Raw genomic sequence first — 15,124 nt, 5'->3', positions numbered from 1 at the left:
TTTTCAACCAAGCTGGGGTGAATTGCCCTGAGAAATTAAAATTAGGACAGTGATCTGAAAGAGAAAAAAACAAAATAAAAAATCCCACATGCAGATTTATGTCATACAATGTATCCACTGCGTGTAGTCAATTCATGCAAGCTCAGTTTAGTTATGTGTCATATTGCAGACTACAGTCCACCTGGAGCAACCTGGGGTTGAATGTCTTTTCATGCCATTTATAAAGAAGCAATGAAATGGGAGGATTTTTGTATTGTCATTAAATATGGAAAAGTTTTCAATACAGTTAGACATTTTAATATTTTATATGAGACAGGGCTGTGTTCCATGTAGAATCGAATAGAGAATTCCTTTCCTGAATTTGACCCAAAGTGGTAAATCAGATGCAAAATAGTGATTTAAACTTGAGTTTAAGAATTAAAATAATAATATGCAAAGACATTAATTGTACTGTGTGTTTATTATTCGTTTAAATAATGAATAATAATACTAATAAATCATATTTTAAAATTGATTCATAGTTTGATAGCACACATTATCTAACTGTATTAATCAGTGTTTGAAATGGCATTCATCCATACAGTTAAAAAAAAAACAATCAAGTTGTAAATAAAACAGACTATACGATTAAGACAATACTATTAGTCTTTTTGCGTCAAAATTTCACATTTAATTCAATGTGTTACTTGCTATTTCATTGCTGTTTCTTTGTAATTCATTGTGAAATTTACCAGCAATTTCTGCATGAAAGCTGTTTCCACAAATGTTTCACAAACTGAAAATTTAATTAGAATAGGTCTTCTTTACATTTAGGATTTATGTGTTCTATGTATAAATGGACATTTGTATTAGAATGATCAAATTCTGGCGTTTGACCCTTTTGAATTTCTTTGCATTTCAATTCAATAAATTCCTTTTGCTGTCATTCCTATTAATAAAATGATATGTATTAATAAAACAAAGTCAAATCGACACTCATGAACTGATAGCGAGCCAATTCTTAATTGTCCAAATAGATATAATCATTAGCCTTTTATCGTAAATCTGACACATGCTGCCATTCTTGACACTCTTTTTCAAATGAAGATTAATGAAACAATCATCTTGACAATTAAAGATATCAGCCACCGGATATTCTTAGTAAATTAGGGCAAGGAAACCAGCCTTACAATAAAATGATCAACAGCTCTTTCAAATCGCACGCCTCTATTAGCATGAGGAGCAGGTTGACATTGTCAGTGAGGCACATTACCTCAGCATTTGACATGGCAGCCAGCCCACCTCATGTCTTTGGGATTTTGACTGTGTCGTATTTCTCACAATGGGAGAGAAGGATTGTGTTACACAAGAAGTCACAGATGATATAGTTAAGGGAATAAATGCTTATGTGAAAAGTGGACACATGGGGGGTGGGGGACTTTGTATCCCTGTAGGACGACTTTCATTAGTGTCTCTGCTTTGATGGATATAGCATAGTTTGGATGGCAGGTGCATCTCCACCCCTCCTCTGTCTGAGGTTATTTATCTGGCAATTTTGCACATCTGGAACAGTAACCCACAAGAGATATGACAGCGCTAAATAAAGGGATAATAATGTAAGCACGGCTCAAAACACTGAGTTTTTAGGTAAATCAGCAAAAGATAAATCTGAATAACTATACATTAAAACAATGAAGGCCGCTGCAGGCTTGTCATTACATAACACAAAAGAGTCCCTAACGAACTACTCGATGAGCAATGAGCCTTGTTGAGCAAAAGGAGTAATTATGAAAAATTGTTCTAATGCCTGGCAGATGTATTGAGAAGCAGTGAGAGACTACAGTAGTGATTGATGGGAAGCAAATGGGTCCGATTTACCAAGTTTGCTCATGTGTATTCTATTCTTGTTTTGTTTGTTTGTTGTGTTGCGTCAAATCAGACACACTACTATTATTTAAAGTACTACTATTTTAAATGGCCACCAATAAGTAACCAAATAATGTAATTACATCGTCTACCAGAAGAGGCTAACTGTACCATGCTAAGTACTGTAGCCAAACCATAACCCTGGCTGGTACCAAAATAAGTGCCTCATGACTTACTGACCCACGAACCACTTTCACTGTGTCCTTAAGAGAAACACTTAACCCCAGGGCTGTGGAATTGGGTTTCTTGCTTCAAGTACTTGAAGCCATTTTAAAAGCATCAGCTAAATTGCCTAATAAGTAATTAATTAGCCATTATTACATATTCAGCTAGTGCTCCAAGTGGGCTTGTACTCACCGGTCAAACACTGCAAAACGTTACCAAATCCTAGAGTGATTTGGAAATTTTCCAACAATCATTTTTTGCAGGAAATCTGACCTTAGCAAAGATGTTCACATGGTCAATTACGAGAAATTACTTTTTTAATTAGCACTCTTGAAATGATGCCGAATCTTGATAATTATCCTTGTGTCCCTTGTAAAAAATATATGGGAATATACTGCAAAATATAATGCAATATACATAATATCTTTCCATATATTGGCAACCAGTGCTTATATTTTCCAATATTCAAAAATATATACATTGACAATATATGGATTGATACATACAAATATATTTAGAAATTAAGACAAAAATAAATATGCATTGTTTGATCCTTTGAGTATATATTGCACATATATGCTCCAGTGATAGTCTGTTAGTGTTTAGTATGAGCAGGTGTGCTTATGCTATTCTAAACTCTCTTTTAAAAAAATAAATAAATATGAAACATGTATGCCAAGATTGTTAAATATACAAAATATATATACCCACATGTGTGTATATACTGCATTAGTAAATATATGTTTAATATATTTTACACATGTAGTACCATATCTTATCTATGTATTATAAAGTGTATAACTGCATATAAAATTACATATATTGTGATATATAAGCAAATATACTGTCACATATTTTCAACATATGAAAAGTGGCAATTCCTTATGCATTATGCAATATATTGTAATCTTTTTTTACACATTTTTTTTACACAATTTTACCTCTATCTTTGTAGCATTTTTTTTTTTTTTTTTTTTTTTTTTTTACTTTTGAATGTAATGATAGATTTATTTATTTTTGTTTTTTTCTGCTACTGCTAAGCTGTGTTGGAAAGTGAAAGAGAATTCATTGGCACACTAAAAAGACCGACTGTGTGTGTCAGCATAAATTAGCACACAGGGCTGTAGTTAGCATTCTTGGCAGTGCCAAGCCAACATGCATATTCTCAAGGTAACATTGAATTGAGCTAGAGCAAATCTTTTCATTTAAATTCTTCTGTTCTCCTTTTTCTTTTAAAAATGTAAATATTTAACAGTTTCAAAGTGACGTGTCTTACAGCATTTCACCATCTTGATATTTGTGCTAACGTCATAGAAATAATGGTAATGGCCCATTCATTTAATATTTTCACTCAATGTTCTGTCAGTATAAGAAAAAAGACTAATAAATCTCTGACAAATTGCTATTTGGAAGGATATGACCTCAATCCCCAGCCCATATGAAATGAAAAGCAGGCGAAATTATTGATTTCTTTTTCACAAGACAGACTATGCTTTTTTTAATGTGAGCAAGCAGAATTGGTCTGTCACTTCTGGTCATAAACACAGAGAATTGGATGTAGGTTTATGAGGTTATATAGGGAAAATGGATCTCACTCACTCACTCCTTAACTTCAAATGAGGTCACAAGCTGTGCTACGGTGCAAACCAGGGCAGGTGCCACCAGAGCTGCTGAGCGAGTAGTGTCATGTGACCCAATTCATCCAACATATGCAACCATTTCACTAAATTCTAAATAACGCCACACCATATTCAGTTCAGAATAAGACTACTAAACCAAATCTAATAGGTATAGAGAACCAAACACACATTAATGGAGTCAAGCAATCCTAATGTATTCCTTGCTGAAATTACACTTAATAAACAGCATGAATTTGAGTCTGTCGAGACTCCATAACCCATATGCTGTCTGCAGCGCCTGTACTGTGCAGCTGGGTGTGCATTACAATGCAGGGTTGTCATTTTGGATTCAGAAGCATGATCGAGCCACAGATGTTCCTTGTATGACATGTGCGAAAAGGAGAGACAGACATGACTGGGCAGGACAGACGAAACATCAACAGGATGTCAATCATTACACACTTCTTTAGCTTTCCAGTTCTGCACTCACAACCAGCCAAGACTGAGGAGTAGAATAAACAAAACAAACCAAAAATAATAATAATAATAATAATAAATAAATAAATAAAAATAATGAAAAAAGGCATGCAAATGAAGTCTGTCAATCAATGTTAAATTAAATATATAATAAATAAGTACACTATTATTAAAAAGTTAGTAGAATTGTGTGTGTGTGTTTTTTTTTTTTATATAAAGTTATATTTTTCTATTCAGCAAGGGTGCATTAAATTGATAAGCACTTCTGTTTTCAACAAGGATAACAATAAGAAATGCTGATCATCAAATCAGCATATTAGAATGATTTACAAGGTATGGTGTGACAGTGAAGACTGGAGTAATGGCTGCCGATTCAGCAATTTACTCATCACTGGAATAAAATGCACTTTAAAATATATAAAAATATAACAGTTATCTTAGTGTAATAATATTTCACCGTATCACTGTTTACAGTTTACAGTTCTGTTCTACAGTTATTTTCTTATGAAGTTATGATAAGCATTTATAAAAAATAAATACAAGATAATTATTTTACCAAAATTACTAAATTAAATTAACAGTGCTAATAAGATGCCAGTTATTTGCACAAATTACTGTGAATCTAAATAACATAGGTAAGTTCTGTTTATGTAACAAAATGTTGAATAAACCAAAACAACTTGGAGTCTAAGAGTACACAATAATCAGCAAATTTGTTGCTTTGCTCAAAACTCTATAAAATGGCTTCCTGCTTTATTATCATTTAAATGAAGCGAATGCCATCCAAGGATATGTGTTCTATTAACATAATGGGGACCCATTAGTATGTAATTAGGACCTAAATGACGAATAGGCAGGCAATGCTTAATTTCCTTTGGACTGGAACAAGCCCCGGCTGAGCCTATGCCCCTAAATGATTAATTGGTAACTATCCATCAAGCTTTTTTGTGGGCTTTAGATAACCTACAATACGGTTTTCCTTGGCCACCCCTGTGATTGAACAAGTGGGCAGAGGTAAGGGAAAGCTCAACAACCCTATCGATGCAGCGTGAGAGCACATCACTTCCTTAATCATGTGGACCGGCAGGGCGAAGCAGCTGATGTCGGAGGAAGCAGGAGGATTGAGGGCCGATTGATTATTCAGTCAATGCACTTTTCGATCAAAGTGTGAAGTTATTAGAGTAATTAAAGCAGTAGCATGGGCCATCCGTGAGTGAAGTAGCATGCGTAGAAAAGCAGAAGGGAACAAGTTATGAATTTAAGGAGAAAAGTGCTGATCTCCAGAAGAACTCCAGGGAGACTTGGAGGTGTTTTTTCCCCTCAAAAATATTGAGAAACATTTACATGCACACTGATGTCTAAGTTGGCATTTTCAATATTATTCTCCCGAAATGAATATGAATCATCACAAACTACTGTGAATGAGGTGGCTGTTACTGAAATGTCAGAGTATGTAAATTAATTACCAGAATCCTTTGTTTTCGATTTCACGACAGTGTCCTTAAAATACACATATGCAAAAGTTCAATATTCTCTCAACATCACTACAGTGCATCACAGCACTCCCACTTGACTCAAAACAGCTGTGAGATTCACAAAGCCACTGGCATGAATTTCTAAAGATGTTTGACTCTGCTGTGACTTGATGTTTGCTAGATGGCTTGAGAACATCATACGTTATAAATGCTCCTGGAATATTTCCCAGTGCATAACAAAATAAATCATAAGGAGTGGATGTTTGAGATCATAGACAACAGTACAGATCTGTTGCTTTATGCCATGTCAGAAACTGAGGCTATTTCAGACAGGAACCACTTTGGCAAGTTTACTTGAGTTTATTGAACACAATTTATCTTTGGCGGTATGGTGCCTTATGGGGGTTCTTGCTCCCAGAATAATTGAACAAACAAGAGCTTTAAACATTAACCCCCAGGAACCATCAGCTTGGAAATACATGACAATTAATATAAAAATAATAATAAATATAGTGTTTTATAGGCACTCAAAGCACTTTACATTGTCAGGGTTATCTCCTCATCCACCACCAGTGTGCAGCCATAGTGCGCCAGAACGCCCACCACACACCAGCTTACTGGTGGAGAGGAGACAGTGATGAAGCCAATCAGCAGATATGGCGATTGTTAGGAGGCGAATTTAGCCAGGATGCCGAGGTCACACCTCTACTCTTTTCGAAAGACATCCTGGGATTTTTAAAGACCACAGAGAGTCAGGACCTTGGTTTAACGTCTCATCCGAAGGATGATTAAGACTCTTAATAATGTCTTTAAAGCAAACAGTGATAATCATGTAGATGTGACGGTGGGACATATATCCTGTAGTCTGGTTATGAAGATGGGTGTCTCTTTACCTCCGTGGCCTGACTGAACTAACTCTGTGCTTGATTAAACAAAGAAGTACATATGCTGTATAAGGTTTCTTTCTACAAGGGTTAAGTTCTCTGAATGGTTTTTAATCAATATTTAGATTTTTGCATTTTAATATGGATTAAAATATACATAAACACACAAAATATTAAAAATAGCCTTTATTTTAATACATTTAAAAATATACAATTCCTTTTTTAATCTAAGCATTGCATTTTGTGCATTAGGATGTGTGTATTGTTTTGTGTTGTATTTAATTTCCGATTTATTTATTGGTATAATTGAGTCCTTGCTGTAGTCACACTGCCTCAAAAGACAACATATATATCAAATGGATACTGAATGAAGCTGTAAAATGTTTCCTCTCTTTTGATCCCTTCATACGGTTTCTTTCAAAGTCCTCGAGCATGTTTTCTTATGCTTTTATGGTAGGCTGAGTTTTCAGGCATTGTTGAGCTGGTTTAAAAATTTCATGAAGGGAATATGAGAATACAAAGAGAGTGGGGTTGAGACAGGATGCTTCTCACCCAGTCTAAGTTTGAAGTATATTTATGTGGAAATGGAAGGAAACAAAGCAGAAATGAAGCCTGTCTTTTATGTCTCTTGTGTTGCTATCCACATCTCTAAAGTGCATACACAAAGAGTCACTCCCCTGACACAAGAGTTAACACCGCCTCTGGAACTATGTGTGTCCTGGTGTAACTGCACCCAGTTGGGTTGGAAATAAGTGCGTTCATTTCTGCCACTTTAAATTCTCTTTTGTGTTGCCCTGCATTGCTGAAATATACATGGCCAACTAGTTAACGTGTGTGTGGCTGTCTCTGTGCATTGCTGTCACAACGTTTTTTTTCTCAAGGGATTTTGGTGAACATACATTAAAGCAAGTAATGTCTAAGTTGTCAGGCATGAAGCATATATTTACATATATTATGCATGCTATATAAAAACATCCACATACAAAGTTCTGGAAAATTACACACACAGGGCAGATAACATGTTATGGGACGCCAACAATTGATAATTCAAATCTCCAATCAATGTATATGTATGTATGTATGTATATATATATATATATATATATATATATATATATATATATATATATATATATATATATATATATATATATATATATATAGTTAATTATTTTTTACTTTTTACTTTTTTTGCAAACAAAAAGTAAATAGACAACAGAGGTCTATTTAAAAATGATGTTCCTTAGTTTTAATAATTGTATTATTGTTATAATTACTACTACTAATATGCTACTACTTTTGAGAAGTAAATACAGTACAGTAGTAATAAATCTTTCGCAATTTCTTCAAGTTGTGCTGCTCATTCATGCAGAACAGACTGCACATCCCTACTTTTGATTTATTGATCTAAAATGTATCAAGTTATGTGGCAGTCACCATTATACTGTTAATTATACTTTGATAGCTTGATTTGATTTGCATCATGTAAATCATAAATAGCTTCTAACATCAGCCATATTTCACCACTGGGCCAATCCTTAATAAATGGTACTGTGGCTCTCCTGTTAATATTTTTTATCAACTACATTTTTATGACATTTTCAGGAAGGTGATCAAAGGATTGATTTTGGCTCAACCATGAAGTTTTAGAAATACAAAAGTCTGATTATGAAAAAAAAAAGAAAGAAATACAAATAAAGAAGAAACTTGGAAATCATTGGCATTATGCCTGTGAGCCTGCCACAATCCAATTATTCTGGTTGTAGCTCACAATTCCTCAAAACGCAACACTCTCTACTGCAGTTCATCTACACCGGCTAATCTAAGATTATGTTTTGTCTGTATGTTTCCAATGTGACTTTCATTTAATTGGAACACACATCTAAAAATTCAACAGTGGAGTTACCGTGCTGCTGATGAGCTTTACTGCAAACTAAAATGAAGCGCTTAGCTGGCATTACTGAATAATAAATATGCATGAAATTGCATTTAAGCTATCTACAACATGAACACACAGGGTGATGGAAGGTTATTGCAAATGACATTGACATGGGCAGTGTTCACATCTGCAATCATAATCAGCATCATGTAACTCCTGTCAATACCTCATGTCTGTTGGCTGCATGTAACTTTATCCATCACAAAGCCAATAAATTCCTGCTCTTTCAAAGCCAGTGTTAAAGGAAGAAAGGTCAAGATCACAGGGATTGATAACATATCCAATCCACACCATAGTTTCCACAGGCTGCTGCCTGGGCATTGATTGCGTAGCTTACAGTATTTTCAAGGTCATACTGGTCTAATGGTTACAAGTGCTCATATTCAAAATAGTTCAAATTTGCCATGCTAATATTTGTCATTTTACATACTCCACAGAAAAAACGAAAAGCCATGCAAGAATCAGAAACTGTTTTGCATTACACATAAAGCTAGCTGGCTGCTTGGTAAGAGACTTCCAGACATTTCCCCCTCTTTCTCTTTCTCTGCCTTTTTACTTCACTTGGAAATCACTTGAACCCTTTTAGCTATCAATGCAACCCATGTCAGGCAGCTCAGGCAGCGAGTTTGCACCCTTGGGGCCCAAAGAGATTGGCTTCTCTGGAGCCGAGCGATATGGACTACCGCCCAATTTTGTTGGCTAATTAGCTTTGCTGCGATTTCACTGACCCTACCTTATCGGCTCAGGAGCCACGTCTGTACATCAGCGTGTGTAGTGTAACTTGTGTGTAACTGACTGGCTGCAGAATCAGAGGTTATTTTGGGGCTACTCAGTGCACATCTGTATGCACACACACATAAAAACAAAATCCTTAAAATAGTGAATTAAGATGACTGTCTTTTATAATCTCAGTCTCAGTTTATTTAAAAAGCACACACACACAACAACAATTGTTGACCATGATTGTGTTGAACACTGTTAATTAAAAAGCTAGAATACGTACAACAGCACAGGACTACAATATAACACAAACTCATGTAATTCTTGCTCAGAAAAGCCTAATTTAGACTCAAAATATAATTAGCCTTCTAAAGGAGATGGGGTTTTAGTTTTGCTTTAAAAAGTGATTCTACTGTGATTATTCTCTGGCCGGCTGACTATTGCAAAAGCCTCTAATAAACTAGCAGAACAATTAAATAAAATGTTTACTATAACAAAGCTGAACAACTACTTATTGCTTTAAAATAAAATGTCCATGAAGAAGTAGATTAACTAAAATGAACCTTAATAATAATTTCTAATTAATTCTAAAATTAACCGTTAGAAGTAACCAGCTGCTATTATTAAAATCATTATTTAAAAATTTAGAAACTTGTACAAAAAAAAAAAATAGATACAGTTATGTATTACTTGCCAAAATAAATAAATTAGAATAATAACCAGCAAAACATTATTTAGTCCACATCTTGTAGTTATAGCATAAACCAGCAGGGGCTAGCTGGCTGATGCTAACTTCTAGAACCTTGACCGGTTGAATACACAGACATTTTCCTCAGATAGAAAAGCACAAACAGACAAAATACATTTGTATGTTATCAAAACAACAGAGGGTACCAAAAGCAGATATAAGGCCTACACTATAGCAATCAAAAACATCTTTACAAACAGACCAATATCAAACCAGAGTAGCAGACACTACAAACAGCACAGCAGGCCTAGAACACACAGCAAATGAGAGATTCAATAAATAGCTACTCACCATACTTTCTCTCTAACGCTGAGGAATGCTTCACAATTGGCAGATGAATCTTCTTATTTCAAACATTTCAATCTTCTTATTACTTCCAATTCATCTCAGAACACCACGTCAGACCAAATACAAACTACTTCCTGTATTAAAGGTAATGCGCAACATTGGCCGTTTGTGACATATTTCATGATTTTAATATTGATATATTATGTCTGAGTATTATGAGACATCTTGTTCTTCTTCTACTTCTTTTATCCGTAAACTTAATAAAATAAATAAAATAAAATGAAGTCAAAATGATACACAAATAACTATTTTGGGTGAGCAAGTCATGTGATTTGTCAGGCACAGAACCACATGTCTGCCAGTTCTGCATTGGAACTGTTGTGAGCAAATTTAAAGATATTTTCATGCCAATATATAATTTGTATTGTTACTGATATGTAGGTTAATATTGTGTTGTTTACCGATTTTTCTGTGCTGTTAGCTTGGTTTACTTTGCTATGTCATATTCTCCTGCGCCACTAGGTTAGTGCAGCTGGTTGTTATTCATAAGTATTTTGCCAAAAATCATCAAACAAGCATTTATCATTGATTTTAGACACACTAAATCTAGCAGGACAAGACTGTTGTGTTTGCTTTGTAACTCTCTTCTTCGGCGAAAATTTGAAAAGCATAACTGTCACAAACATCTAAAATAAATATTATTGGAACTTTAGGTTTGGTTAAAGGGGTCATATTATGTGATTTTAAGTTTTTCTTTCTCTTTGGAGTATTGCAATCTGTTCCCTAACAATGTAAAGCGCTTTGAGTGCCTATACAGTGGGGATCGAAAGTTTGGGCACCCCTTGCAGAATCTGTGAAAATATGAGTAATTTTCAAAAAATAAGAGAGATCATACTAAATGCATGTTATTTTTTTATTTAGTACTGTCCTGAGTAGGATATTGTACATAAAAGATATTAACGTTTAGTCCACAAGACAAAAAAATTGCTGAAATTATTAAAATAACCCCAATCAAAAGTTTGGGAACCCTTGGTTCTTAATACTGTGTGCTGTTACCTGATGATCCTCGACTGTCTTTCTGTTTTGTGATGGTTGTGTATGAGTCCCTTGTTTGTTCTGAACAGTTAAACTGAGCAGCGTTCTTCAGAAAAATCTTTAAGGTCCTGCAGATTCTTCAGTTTTCCAGTATCTTTGCATATTTGAACCCTTTCCAGCAGTGACTGTATGATTTTGAGATACATCTTTTCAGACTGAGGACATTTGAGGGAATCAAACACAACTATTTAAAAAGATTCAAACATTCACTGATGCTCCAAAAGGAAACAAGATGCATTAAGAGCTGGGGGGTGAAAACTTTTGGAATTTGAAGATCAAGGTAAATTGTACTTAATTTGTGTACCGGGAAACATACGCGTATCTTCTGTTGCTTACGAAGGGCAGAACTAAATGGAAAAAATATATATATTTCAACAAAATAAGAAGAAAAATTTGGCCATCTTCATCGTGTTCAAAAGTTTTCACCCCTCAGCTCTTAATGCATCTTGTTTCCTTCTGGAGCATCAGTAAATATTTGAATCTTTTTAAATAGTTGTGTTTGAGTCCCTCAAATGTCCTCAGTGTGATAAGATGTATCTCAAAATCATAAAGTCACTGCTTGAAAGGGTTCAAATATGCAAAGATACTGGAAAACTGAAGAATCTGCAGGACCTTAAAGATTTTTCTGAAGAACGCTGCTCAGTTTAACTGTTCAGAACGAACAAGGGACTCATGCACAACCATCACAAAACAGAAAGACAGTCGAGGATCATCAGGTAACAGCACACAGTATTAAGAACCAAGGTTTCCCAAACTTTTGATTGGGGTTATTTTAATAATTTCAGCAATTTTTTTGTCTTGTGGACTAAATGTTAATATCTTTTATGTACAATATCCTACTCAGGACAGTACTAAATAAAAAATAACATGCATTTAGTATGATCTCTCTTATTTTTTGAAAATTACTCATATTTTCACAGATTCTGCAAGGGGTGCCCAAACTTTCGATCCCCACTGTAAAAGCGCTCTATAAAAAAAATTGAATGAATTATTATTATTATTATTATTATTATTATTATTATTAACGTTGTAAAGACTAAGTCTCAAACCCAAAGAGATATTTATTATAGAAGTTAAGACTTGTCCACGCTCTCCTAAAACGCCTCGTTTAAACACACCCCCACGTGTCTACATCACTGTCTGGGAAGATTTGCATAACACAGCCAAAATGTTCACGCAAAAAAAAGATGGTGTAACTTTTATTATTGCTGTATTGTTACTTCTGCCACAAGCGCCATGTCATGGAGATGCCGTGTGTTTCATTGTGGAAAGCAAAACTACTTTGTTTGGTCTTCCAAAAGGGTGCACAACTAGAAATCAGTGGTTAAGTTGTATTTATAAGGAGAAAACAAAGCACTGGTGACACTTGTAAAAACTTCTTTCCAGGCCTGAGAGAATATGCAATGCATAAAAAGACAGTAAGTCATTATAATCAGTAATTATGTTCCCAATGGATCCTATGAATGCCTCATTTGTAATGGGTTTCATTGGCTTTATCTCATGGTTCTGGGACATGGCATCACAGTAGTAAGGGGCGTAACATTTCTGTCACACGCTTGAGGTATTCGGCCAATCACAACGCACTAGATAGCTGGCCAATCAGCGTACACCTCACTTTTCCGAACAATGAGCTTTGTAAAAATTGACGTGTTTCAGAAAGGCATGGCATAGAGGAGAAATAATGTACAATGTGTAGAAATTATTTGTTTTTTTTTCAATTTTTTTTTTTTTTTTTTACTTTAGACCACATAAACACATTTAATTACACCAAATACACACAAAAAAAAATATTTTTTAGCAACGCCATATGACCCCTTTAAGGGTGTAATTTTTCCTATTCTTCTCTATCCTATCCTTCTTCCCTTCCTCTCTCGAAATCAGTCAAGGCATATGATAGTTTTTCAATGCTTTCTGAGATTGCACAATTTACCATTTAACTCGGGAGATTCGGTCAGGTTTTTTCAACTGTCTTTTAAAATGTGCTCTTGTTTATGTGCCAGTTGCAGCCAATTATTATTTTCACAAGCAGTCATTTCACACCTAGTTTTCATTTTATTATAAAATAAATATTTATATGGATATAACAGACTGGTTTGGGAAGATTCTGACGAGTTTCAATCAATATGTCTGTCCAATATGTCTATTCAGGCAAAATCCATTAATTTCTACTTTTGACTGGAAAAGCAGAAAAATGGTTTTCAAGAGAAAATTACAGGCTGAAATTAACAAGAAATGTTCTTTTTTATTTTTTTGCTTTCTTTTGCTTTCTTTTGGTCAAAGAGCCTCACCATTCACTTCATGCATGAATTATTTGCCACACTTATGTGAGCTTCAAGTGTCTGTGTGGATGGCTCAAACAAGATATTATGGCTTGAAACGTTATAACTAATTCATATTTGACAAGATGAGCATCAAACCCAAGCCAGTGTGTATTATGTTTCTAAATCTCTCGCATTGAAATGTATTTATTCAAAGCTTTGGCCCAACACAACCCACCTCCCCTAAAAAAATACACTGTCTTCTGTGTATAATGATCCATACAAACTCTCACCATCGAGGATGTCACTGAGGATGAAGGAAAGTGAATGATGAGCGCTGTTAGACTGGTGTTCCTTAATGAGTTCCTAGCCAACATTTAGTTCCAGATTTTTTCACTGGGCATGTTGTATGTAAGGCCACCCTCACAGAAGTGGAGGCCAATGTTATTGTTTTTATGCCATTAAAATTTGATTTGTGGGATAAGTAAGGTGGTTATACCCTCTTCATATCTTGATCTCTCTCTTCTTCGGAATATCAGCAAACCTGATTTCATTTCTAATGCAAATTGATTTTAACATGTTTGTTCACTGCTTCTGTCTATTTTTATTCCCTATAGCCGGAGAGGAATAAACTACATTCATGGCCAAAAGTTTTGGCAGTGACATAAATTTTGTATTTTGCAAATTTGCTGCTTAAGCTGATGTGGTGTTCATTTACATTGTTTCTAGATTATTGTGTAGAGTGATCAGATGGATTTTAAATAGTTTCTTAAAGCTTCAATGGCCAACAAAACATGAAGTTTGCTTTTCAGGACTTTTTGATCCATGTGGAGTCGGCTGAAATCGTGTCACCAGCAGTGCAGAGCTTGCGCCAGGAATTGCAGCAGGTTGATGTGAGAGCATCTGCACACACAGTAAGGCCAAGACTTTTGGAAAACGGCCTGGTGTCAAGAAGGGCAGCAAAGAAGCCACTTTTCTTCTATAAAAATGTCAAGGACATACTGAAACTCTGCAGGTAGTACACGGATTGGACCACAGAAGACTGGTGCAAAGCTATGTTCTCTGATGAAGCTCCCTTCAGATTGTTTGGGACATCTGGAAAATTGATTGTTCGGAGAAGAAATGGTGAACGTTACCATGAGTCCTGTGACAAGCCAACAGTGAAGAATCCTGAGACCATCCATGTGTGGGGTTGCTTTTCAACCATGGAGTGGGCTCTCTCATAATTCTATGCAAAACACTGTCAGGAAAAAAGAATGTTATCAAAATGTCCTGCAAGAGCGATTTCTTCCAGTGATCCATGAGCAATTTGGTGATGATCTGTGCATTTTCTAGCATGATGGAGCACCATGTCATAAAGCAAGAGTCATAAAGAAGTGGCTTGAAGATCATTACATTGAAATTTTGGATCCGTTGAAACTCCCGGATCTCAATGCCATAGAGAACTTGTGCTCAGTCAGTCCTCAAAAGGCAAGTAGACAAGCAGAAGCCCACACACTGTGATCAACTCTGAGAACTAATAAGGCAAGAATGGATCGCCATCAGTCAGGA

General features: G+C 35.2%; 1 protein-coding gene across 1 annotated transcript in view; it reads right to left on the bottom strand.

Moving 5' to 3' along the window:
• lingo2 (leucine rich repeat and Ig domain containing 2) overlaps positions 1 to 10,452 on the bottom strand; it is a 326,054-nt gene extending 315,602 nt beyond the window's left edge. Inside the window, exon 1 of the mRNA XM_052574215.1 lies at positions 10,224 to 10,452. The gene's annotated coding sequence lies outside the window, so the exon portion shown is untranslated. The remainder of the gene's footprint in view (positions 1 to 10,223) is intronic.
• Between the last annotated feature and the right edge of the window lie 4,672 nt (positions 10,453 to 15,124).

Source organism: Carassius gibelio, chromosome B14 (genome assembly GCF_023724105.1).
Source record: "Carassius gibelio isolate Cgi1373 ecotype wild population from Czech Republic chromosome B14, carGib1.2-hapl.c, whole genome shotgun sequence".
Lineage (NCBI taxonomy): Eukaryota > Metazoa > Chordata > Actinopteri > Cypriniformes > Cyprinidae > Carassius > Carassius gibelio.
The sequence above is the reverse complement of the archived record's forward strand: the minus strand, read 5'-3'. Positions and strand labels throughout refer to the sequence as shown.